The 11,247-nt window shown below is 38.6% G+C and overlaps 1 pseudogene; it reads left to right on the top strand.

The window, feature by feature from the left end:
• The first annotated feature begins 6,810 nt into the window (after nt 1-6,810).
• Nucleotides 6,811-7,763, top strand: LOC112931677 (cytosolic 5'-nucleotidase 3A-like; annotated as a pseudogene).
• The last annotated feature ends 3,484 nt before the right edge of the window (nt 7,764-11,247 follow it).

The following is an 11,247-nucleotide window of genomic DNA, read 5'->3' as shown; positions in this document are numbered from 1 at the left end:
AAAAGATTAAAAAAGAGGCAAACAGAAGAACAGGCTCTTAAATATGGAGAACAAACTGGTGGCTGCCAGAGGAGAGGTGGTTGGGGGTTAGACGATGGAGCTGAGGGGATTAAAGCAGTAAATCATGTGTAAATATTGAATATATTGTTGAATTGTACACCTGAAACTAATATGACGCCGTGTAGTAATTACCCTGGGACAATTAAGGAAAACAGACATTCTCTTTAGAGGAATGCTTAGCCTGACAGCAGACTTACGGCAGGGATAGCTGGAGCGCAATGGAATACTGTCTTCAAAGTCTGAGTAAGAAAAGCAATCTACAGTTCTATGCGTGGCTTTCTCATTTTTAAGAAGCAAGATAAAGAATTTTTCCACACAAACAGTGAGAAATGTCACCAAACACAGACTCTTGCTGAAAGAACTTATTAAAGGATATTTTTTCAGAAAGAAAAGGACCACAGTTTTAGATGCCAGAGCAATGATAAAATCATAATCATGGATAAATATAAAATAAGCATTTTACAAATTATAAATTATAATTTGGACTAATTATATCATACTTAGTGACTAATTTGGAAGGATTTAACAAGTTAGAGTTTACCGTTCTACAATTAAATGAAAGGTGAGGTTGTTGTAAAGCACTGTAATGTTTGGCCAGAGCAGAGCGTCTAATAAGAAGCAGGGAAGGAGAAACCAGTAAAGTCCCAATTAGATGTCAAATAGCAAAGGAAAGTAAACACAGAACACAAAATCGAATAGTACAAGTGAATTCAAATGCATCAGTACTCTCAATAAATGAAAATATTATGAGTTTACCTTAAAGGCAGAAATTCTCACGTCGCATTTAAAATCTCTAGGTGTAGGCAGTTTAAAGAAAAGTAGAAATACATGGCACAGCTTTGCAAGCAAAAGCATGGGAAAGATACACTAATGTCTAATAATAAATACTAAAACCACAGCATACACTCTCACAAACACAAAATATTAGTAATATTGCTATTCAGACAAAATGAATAAGAAAAATCATCAAGAAGGTGATGCAATGGTAGATATAAAGAGCAGTTCGCTAGGGAAATATCTGGAACCTATAGCCTCCTAATAATTTAGTATTGCATAACAGAAATTGAGCTATATTTACCTATCATAGCATGGATAAAGCCTTTAAAAAATGAGTAAAAAGAAAAAAAAAGAGCCTTAGAAAAACAGTAATTGTGACATGAAATCACGTATATGTAAAATTTTTTTTAAATGCACAGAACATAAAACTTAACAACAAAAAAATAAATGCACAGAACAATGCTAAGTTTTTCTTGGTTATCAATTTCTCGTCTTTTGCCTCAAATCTATTCTTTTAGATGTTCCTTGAAGATTCACCGGGGCCCTTTCAGGGTTTGCCTTTTGCTGGCTGGTCCTAAGGCTTTGTCCGTAGAGGTCCTGGCAGTCACTGGGGGAGGGCGAGGCCCTTGCTTCCCGGTTCCGGGGCCCCCCTGGCAGCCTTTCTCCAGCCCTGGGCTGCTCACCTGGCACCTGCCCCGCTGGGCCCTGCAGCTTCCACACCTATTCCCCATGTGCCTGCCCTGCACACCTGCCCAGGCGTCCTTGTGATGGAGGCCTCCAGGGTGCTGCCTCCTGCCCAGGGCTTTCCCCAGTTTCCTGGATGTTGGATTCCTAACAAGTTCCAGAAAGACTTTGAAGCGTAAAGATTTAGTTTTTCCTAAATTGGTCAAAAGAGAAAGGGAAGCGAAATGGAAGTATTGCTGCACTGTAGTATCTACGCACACACGTAGTAGGTCTCGCTATAAGCAATATTCCCCAAAGTTCTCTCTAGAGTTCATATTCCCTGGATTACAGAGTCATTTTTCTTCCATATTTTAAGCAAGAATCTTCAAATTTACCTTGTTTGACTCGTGGAGTTCACGGGGTCAGTCTGAATCAGTATCTGTAGCCATGGAAATAGAATTTACTAGATTGCTTTAAACCAATCTGAGCCTGCTCTTTGCTTGGGTCCCGGGGTCAGCATCCCCAAACGAAGGAGTCCTGTGCAGGACGGGGGAATGTCTAAGTGAGAACTTTCTATTCTTGGGAAGGAGGAAGAGAAATGGATATTAGGTGGAAAACCAGGTATATCCACTCTGGTGTCTGTTTTTAAAACTCCAGCTTTTCTTCTTTGTAAGAAGAACTTTTTCTTCTAAGTAATCTTTGAATGATTTTTTTTTCTCTTCCATATATTGAATTGTGTGCCTAAGGGAAACCAAAAACTTGTCTTCATTCTGGGTTATCTTAGTCATTCTTATGTATTTTCCTCTTACTGTTTTAATCTCGGCCTTCTCCTCCGCATTTCCTGGGATATCTTTCATCTTGTCTTATTGCATTAACAAGCCTATGAAATTATTATATAGATTGAGGTGCTCATGGGGAACTCTTCTTCTCCTCCATGGTTATGTTTTTGGGCAAACTGGGTTCTCTCTTGCCTGCCGTGTTGCCCCCTTTCATTGCTTTCCTCTTAGTAATACATCTGCATGGTCACCCCACTGTATGTTTTCATCTCACTTATGTCCAACAGAGGGAGCTTGATTCAGATTCTTTTTTTAGTACTGATATATCAAAAATGCATTGTTTTGACTCATTCTCCTTTACTCTACACTGTATCTAGTAGAGGTGTATTCTCTTTCATTGGGTAGACACCCTTGGGCTTTGGAATATTTTCCCTAATCCATGCAGAGTTCTAGAGTCTTTGCACCCATCAAAGAGAGCCAGCCCTGTTTATTCACCTCACATTATTTCCCCAGCAACTATTTTTCCTCAAAAGAGGAAAAGATGAGAGAACTCCACTTAAGTTCTTTCCTTTCCCCATTGGGGGAATTAATAGAAATTTTCAATATTTATTAGGTCACCAATACTGCTTCCAGAAGACACGTAGGGACATTTTGTGTCAGAATATTGTTTCCTCAGCTCCCAATTTTTGATGATTGATGGCAGTGGGTTTTCCCCTTTGCTTCGTTGACCCTGATGTTTACTTTCCACTCCACCTAGAGTTTGTTCATTTTTGTTTGGAGTAACAAGAGAGCGTTAGGGAAGACTCATGTTTTAAATCATAATGGCGAGCCCACGGAGACACTCAGAAATAGTCATAGAATGGATAAATGACTGAGTAGTAGAGGGACGCAAATGACAGTGTGGGTGGAATGGGAAGAGGACACCCAATGGGCAGTATGGAGGAGCAGATTGGTAACTTGACTTTGGAATTCTTTTGAGCAAGAAGGACGTTCATTTAATCTGGCCTCTACCATTGGGTGGAAGGTAATGATTTGCAGAAGCATGAGTCTTTTTTAAAAAGATATTTTATTTATTCATGAGAGACACAGAGACACAGGCAGAGACACAGGCAGAGGGAGAAGCAGGTACCCTGCAGGGAGCCAATGTGGGACTCGGTCCTGGGACCCAGGGGTCACACCCTGAGCCACAGGCAGATGCTCCACCGCTGAACCCCCCAGGTACCCAGAAGCATGAGTCTTAATGCCTGGAGCCAGTTGTTGAAGGGAACCAATATAAATGAAAGCTCATGGACCTAGGGACACCTTCATTTTGTTGTATGACGAAGTTCTGGGCTCGAGCAGGGTTCTTGGTTATGCCCTGCCTCCTCTCCGCATGCCTCGTCCTCTCCTGTCCAAATGCCAGCACATAGACCATGGTCGACAGATGCACTTTGCACAGTAAAGAACATTAGGTTCTAAATAAATGGCTTTCCTAAAGTTAGTACTGTGAGTCTGACAAACTTTAAGGAGACTAACTGGCTGGAGGCAGGCTTCCTTGAGTATGAGAATCTGGTTCTCTCTCATCCTCTTGGTTGGTATTTGGATTTGTTTGAGGTCACTCACGTTGTAGATGTGCAGACTTTCGAGGAGGGAGTGAATTGCTTAGGACTCTTTTCCGTGAAAGTATCAGAGCCACTGTGGACTTGCATAAGCAAAGTCGTAGGTAAAAAGAGATGGCATAGCTTATGCGCTGGGACGATGGAGCAGAGGAGGGGCTGGCCCCTGGGTGATCAGGTCCAGGAACAGGCACATCAGGCTCCTTCATCATCTCTCAGTTCTGCGTCTCTCTGCTGGTAGCCCTCTTCCCTTCAACTGTCTGACTCCACAAGGCTCTGGAATCCAAGATCTTATATTCTTGCAGCCTAGAGAGAGAAGAAAGGTCTTTCCCTCTAAATCCTGTGGGAAACCCTAAGGAAGATTTTGATTGGCTCATACTGGCCATGTGTTCAACTGTGGGGTGCGATTGTGGGATGATAAATTGACAGTTCTCACCAGAAATACATGTTCTCTAAAAGATAAAAAAAAAATAATAAAAATTAAAACAAAAAGCAAGAGAAGAGGTGATAGTCTGGGCACATAAAATAACACATTTTCGCTGAGGGGAGAAATAAAAGCCTCCAAATGCTTTGCAGGGACCTAATTGCAGGACCGTGCCAAGCTGTCGGGTACGACCCCTCCTTCACGTCCAAGAACAAGTGCCATTTGATACCTTTACCTTGCTCCCCTTTACGCAGCTCAGAAAAATGGCACTTGTTGATTTTGTGACCTCAAATAAAAATGAGCCCCTGGACATGTTTCCAGGTTCAGCTTAATTCCAACCAGTTGTCACTTCCTCAGCCTAGAAGCTGATATGGAAATAGGTATTAGGTATCTGCTGCTTTGTGTTATGGCTAATGCACAGAGGTACTTTTCCAGAACCAAAGAGCCATAGTTACACCATGAGGATGAAGAAACGCTGCGGGGAACTGACTGGGTTTTGTTTGGACCACGATTAAGAGAAGGTTCACTTGTTTAAAATCAGCTCCGCTCCAAAGCACTTGGGTTATGTATTTGCCATCTTGCAGAAAGACTCAGCAATTGAGATTCAAGCCAAATGCTTTTTACCTACTTATGAGAGACACTGCTGCCCTGGCCCCTGCTGGCCCCAGGGGCGCACTGGCTAGAAGCCAGCTCAGAGACTGGCCGTGATGGCACAGGCCATTTCTAGGAGTTGAAGAGTGGTGACATGGTTTCGCTTAGGAGCAATGCTAACCATTTACTGGATGCCTTTCACACACTTTAGGTACTTTTTTAAAAGCCAACTTTCATATATACATATAAAATATATATTTAATTATTTATGTATATATATAAAATATATATTGTTTAAATTCAATTTGCCAACATGTAGTGTAACACCCAGTGCTCATCCCATCAAGTGCCCCCCTCAGTGCCGGTCACCCAGTCACCCCATCCCCTCCCCTTCTGCAACCCTGTGTTTGTTTCCCAGAGTTAGGAGTCTCTCACGGTTTGTCTCCCTCTAATTTTTCCCACTCAGTTCCCCTCCATCCCTTATAATCCCTTTCACTGTTTCTTATATTCCACATATGAGTGAGACCATATGTTTGTCCTCCGATTGACTTATGTCACTCAGCATCATACCCTCCAGCTCCATCCACATCGAAGCAAATGGTGGGTATTCATCTTTCCTGATGGCTGAGTCATATCCCATTGTGTGTATAGACACCTTTTCTTTATCTATTCATCTGTCGAAGGACAGAGGCTCCTCTCACCGTTTGGCTATTGCAGACATTGCTTAAAGCCAACTTTCATTAGTAAGCAGTAGAATCTGACATTTTAGAAGCTACACTTCTATTATTTTGCTAGTGAAAAAGCTGGTATATATATACTGTTCCTCTAGATTCATAGATTAAAAATGCCCCGGGAGACTGATTTGGTGATTTAACTTTCATGTAGAAGAAGACCGTTTTCTTGTTTTATTTTTATTTGACTTTGTATTTTCTCCCTAGCATTGAGCACAATGCCTGGCACGTAGTTGGTACTCATCAGACAGTTACCGAATGAACAAATACATTAATATATAAATAACTCACCAAAGATTAAAATGAAAATTCAGAGAAATCCAAGTTGAAATATACGCTCCCATACAAAGACAGTTGATCACATGAACAAAGAGTCTTTCTAGTTTTCTCTTTACCCTATTTTATCTGGAGTATAAAGTTCCAAACTCTGAAACCAATGAATTGGCCTTGCAACATGCTTATCTTACCAGAGTCCCTACATACTAGATGAGTCCAACTTGCCGATTTTTCTAGATGTAGTTTCTTATTTGAGGTGTCTCAAGATAAATTTGGTTGTTTTTTTGTCAAATGCATGACACAAGTGACTATATGTAAAAAAAAGTAACTCAAAATCCTCGTGTCAGTTTTGCTTTTTATAGTTAGGATCAGTTACATAATTTGCGAGGCCTAATACAAAATGAAAATACGGGGCCCTTATTAAATTGTTAAGAATTTCAAGATAGTGACAGCATTAAACCAACTTCAGGCCTTTCTAATCTGTATACCTGAGTGCATAGGTGGCATGTCCATGAAGCCAACCCTGTAGAGATTGCTTAGCTTTTGGGGACTTATGACGCATTGGTGAGATCATATTCACAGCAAAACCTTATTGAAATTGCTGGGTTCTTTGATTATTTCAGGCATGGAGTTGAGAAGTAGGGAAAATGCATTGGTATGGAAGGGACTAGAACCTAGGGCCATTGACTCCCAGTCTGAGGTATCCTCCCATAGAGAGATTATAACTAAAAATTCCATGTCTAGAACTTATTTCTCTTCAATGTTAAGTAATGTCCTTGGATCTTATATTATTACATTTTTATCATTTTGCTTCTGAGTGATCTGAGAATTATAATACCTGGGCCATTTAAAATGTCCTTGAGGTTTTTTTCTATTTTGTTTTTTGTTTTGGCTGGGAGGTACAGGACAGCCCATTTATGGGCCAGGGGGCCCTGGTGAGGGTGGGTGTGGTGGTAGGTGTCACTGTGTGGTGGGAGGGTGGTTGCTGGCCCAGTACCTATGTACCTTGAAGAGGAAAACAAAGTGGAAGACCAAGATCATGAAGATGTCTACATGCAAGTCCTGCATCTCTGGGTATTGCTTACCACCTATGCTATTATTCTAGGACAAATTCAAGGACGGAAGAACTCAGAGTGCTCAAAAGAAGACTGAATAACACTTGATGGGATGAGCACTGGGTGTTATACTATATGTTGGCAAATAGAACTCCAATAAAAGAATATACAAAAAAAGATTACTTAAAAATAAAATCTTAATAAAATTAAAAATTTAAAAAAAACTGGATACCCAAGAAATGCCTCATCACGATTCTGCTGTACATGTGAAAATGATGCAAGAATTCCAGAGACGTTTGGTTCAGATCAAGACCACTGCATGAGTGGAAGAAATGACCCATGGTTTCATTAAGGAAGGAGCTGCCAAGCTTCAGATAATAACAACAGACTTTGATATGACACCGAGTAGATTTTCCTATGAAGGGAAAAGATGCCCAACATGTTATTATGTCATTGACAACAGTAAGCTGGTCACAAATGAATGTTGGGAAAAGTTGCTGCAACTAAAGGAAAAATGCTAGGCTGTTGAAATCGATCCTCTTCTTGCCATAGAAGAGAAGTTCCCCTATATGTTAGGATGGTATATACTGAGTCACACGGTTTGCTTGTTGAGCAGGTGTTACCAAAAGCTAAATTTCAAGAAATTGTGGTAGGATCTGATGTTATGCTCAAGGAAGGGTGTGAGAATTTCTTTGATAAACTCCAACAATATGGTATCCCCTGTGTTCATATTTTCAGCTGGTATTGGTCACATAGCAGAGGGGGTGATCTATCAAGCCAAACATCACAACTTCATGGATTTTTTTTTTTTTTAATGATCCTGGTGACAGTGGCGTGCTCAAAGGATTTAAAGACAATGTTGATCACATTCTGAAAATTGGTACCTAAATGATAGGGTGGATGAGCTTTTACAAGTACATGGTCTCTTATGACATTGTTCTAGTAAGAGATAAATCATTGGGTGTAGCTAGCTCCATCTTACAGAAGATCCTACGAGCTAGCGTTCTTCAAGACGTCTCTCCTGTGGATGCGACTGATGCAAGAACTCTCACCTGTCCATCTTGCTGAAAGCCTTCTCCTTATAATACGTTCTTGCTTTTGAAGTTTTTTTCTCTACATTATTGAGGTATTTTCAGACGTTGAATCCGTCAACCAGAAGCTCTTTTTTACCCTCACTTCTCTCAACACACTCCTTGCTATATGTTTTCACACATTAAAAAAAAAAATCTTAAAGCAAAAATTTGGAAAATAACCCTCTGTATTTCCGGAGTGAATTTTGTAGTTTAGTGTTATTGTGAGGTTTTTGAGAAATCTTTTTTACTCTGGGAAAGTTTGTAGAGGTTTAAAGAGAAGTCTTATGAAATGGTGAGATAATTGCACATGATTTTAAGTGTTGCCATTTTTGTAATTTGGATGAATTACATTGATATGGTCATCTCCTAAAATTGTGTTATGTTTAGTTAGTTTGTTGTGTGAAAATCAGTATTTACCAGAAAATCCTGGCACTCAGTGTTTGAAAAAACCATTGGTATCCACATGTCACTGATCTTGACAAAATGTTGTATATTGAAGCACTGATAACACACTGAGGCTAAGCTTGAAGTTATTTTTCGAAGGTTTGGTCTCATCCAGTCATTCCTTATGAGGGTTTGTTGGAGAAGTCTGAAGCACGTCCTACTGGTCCAGAACTGGGGAGAAGGGAGTCCTTTCAGGCCTGTGGTCTAGTGTCACTCGGGAAATGTTTCTCAAGTATTTGCATCAATGGATACTAAATGATGTCACAGGTAATGACCATAGATGCTGATTAGTGATAGTGATACTAAATGCTGTCTCACTTTTGAACAACTTTTACTTGTGGTAAACACTTTAGGGAAACGTATTCGATTCCTCTGAAAATCCATCACTAAAAATTTCAGTAATTCAGGTAATACAACCAAATTCTGCGCTGATTTGAGTGACTGTCATTAAAATCATGATTCACAGAATGATTTGTATGCATTTAATTTTGGATTTATTGTAATGCCTTCTTTGGTTTACTAAGGTATAGTTCACAGAAATTTCCTTCAAGTTCTTTTTAGATAATTTACCCCTGATAACCACAGATATGATTTCTGTCCTAGTTTTGCCTTTTCTGGAATGTCCTATGAAAGAAATGATTTATATGACAGTTTGGCTTTTATTTTTTTTTAACTTATCATAATGGTTTTCTTCACATCCTCACCAGGAGTATTTGGTAATTACCTTTGTTTAAAAAAAGTATCTAATGGGGATGCAGTAGTACCTCATTATGGCTTTAACATTCATTTCCCTATGACTAATATCAAGACGTTAATTTTTCTTTTTTTTTTAAGCAGTCAATTTTTCATTTATTTTTATGTATCTTCTTTGGTAAAGTATCTAGTTCAAATCTTTTCTTATTTTCTTTTATTTACTTTTTTAATCAGTTTTTTTAGTTTTAAATTTCTTTCCAGTTTTCTTGACATCTAATTGACATATAGCATTGTGTAAGACATACAACATAATGATTTGTCATATGCATATATTGTGAAATGCTTATCACGATAAGTTAACATTCATCACCTTACTCAGTTACAGATTTTCCTTGTGATGGAAACTTTGAAGATCTACTCTCTTGGCAACTTTCAACCATACTGTACTATTGTTAACTGTAGTCATCATCCCGTGCATTATGTCCACAGAAGTTCTTTATTCCATAACCGGAAGTTTGTGCCTTTTGATCCCCTTCACCCAGTTGTCCACCCACTACTCCTTGTGGCTGTTTTTTCTATTTACATGAAAAATGACATTGGAATCTTGTTTGGGGATTGCACTGGATCGATGGGTGGCTTTAGGTAGTACAGACATTTTAACAATATTAATTCCTTTCCAGTTTCTTTCATTAATGTCTTATAGTTTTCAGTGTAGAGATCCTTAACTTCCTTGTTTTAATTTATCCCTAAGTATTTTTTTATTTTTGACACTATTATAAATGGAAATAATGCCTTCTTTACTACTTTTTCAGATAATTTGTTGTTAGTGAATAATAACACAACTAATTTAATTGAAATATAGTTGAAATACAATGTTATATTAATTTCAACCATACAACATAGTGGTTCAACAATTTTATACATTAAGCTGTGCTCACCAGGATAAGCGTAGTTAAGATCTGTCGCTATACAACATGATCATGATATTATTGACGATATTCCTCATACTGTACTTTTTATCTCTATGCCTTATTTATTTTATAACTGGGAGGTTTGTACCTCTTAATTCCATTCACCTATTTTGCCATCCACTTAACCCCCCCACCCCAGGCAATCACCAGTTTGTTCTCCGTTTTTATGGGTCTATTTCTGCTTTATTTTTTTTTTTTGTTCTTCTGATTACACATGTAACTAGAATAATATGGTATCTGTCTTTGTACACATTTGCACACTCTACATCTTTATTCATCTATTGATAGACACTTGGGTTGCTTCTTTATCTTGGCTATAAATAATGCTGCAATATACATAGGGATACATACATCTTTTTTTGGGGGGGAGCACATATACATATATCTTTTTGAATTAGCCTTTTCACTTTTTTGGGGTAAATATCTACTAGTGGAAGTACTAAGCATGTGGTATTTCTGTTTTGAGTTTTTTGAGGAATCTCCATACTATTTTGCACGGTGCTTACACCAATTTTCATTCTTACCAACAGTGTGCAAGGGGTCCCTTTTCTCCACATCTTCACTAACACTTGTTATGTCTTGTGTTTTTGATATCAGTCATTCTGACAGGTGTGAGGTGATACTCACTGTGATTTTGATTTGCATTTTCCTATGATGAGTGATGTTGAGCATATTGTCCTGTTGGCTATCTGAAAAAAATGTCTATTTAGGTCCTCTGCCCATTTTTTGATCGGATTTTTTTTTTTTGGTGTTGTGTAAGTTTTTAAAATATATTTCAGATATTAAACCCTTACTGGATATTTTGGTATAGTCCCAGTGGTTTATTTTTGTTATTGTTTGTCTTGCCTGGGGAGACATATCTAGAAAAATGTTGCTAAGGTTGATGTTAAAGAGACTAATGGCTGTTTTCTTTAAGGAGTTTTATGAGTTCAGTCTCATATTTAGGTATTTAATTCATTTGAGTTTATTTTGGTGTTTGGTGTAAGATAATTGTCCAGTTTCATTCTTTTGCATGTAGCTGTCCAATTTTCCCACACCATTATTGACGAGACTGTCTTTCCCCCACTGTATATACTTGTCTCCTTTGTCATAGATTAATTGACTATATAAGCATGGGT

This window comes from Vulpes vulpes, chromosome 13 (genome assembly GCF_048418805.1).
Source record: "Vulpes vulpes isolate BD-2025 chromosome 13, VulVul3, whole genome shotgun sequence".
Classification (NCBI taxonomy): domain Eukaryota; kingdom Metazoa; phylum Chordata; class Mammalia; order Carnivora; family Canidae; genus Vulpes; species Vulpes vulpes.
This window is presented reverse-complemented; position numbering and strand designations above follow the sequence as displayed.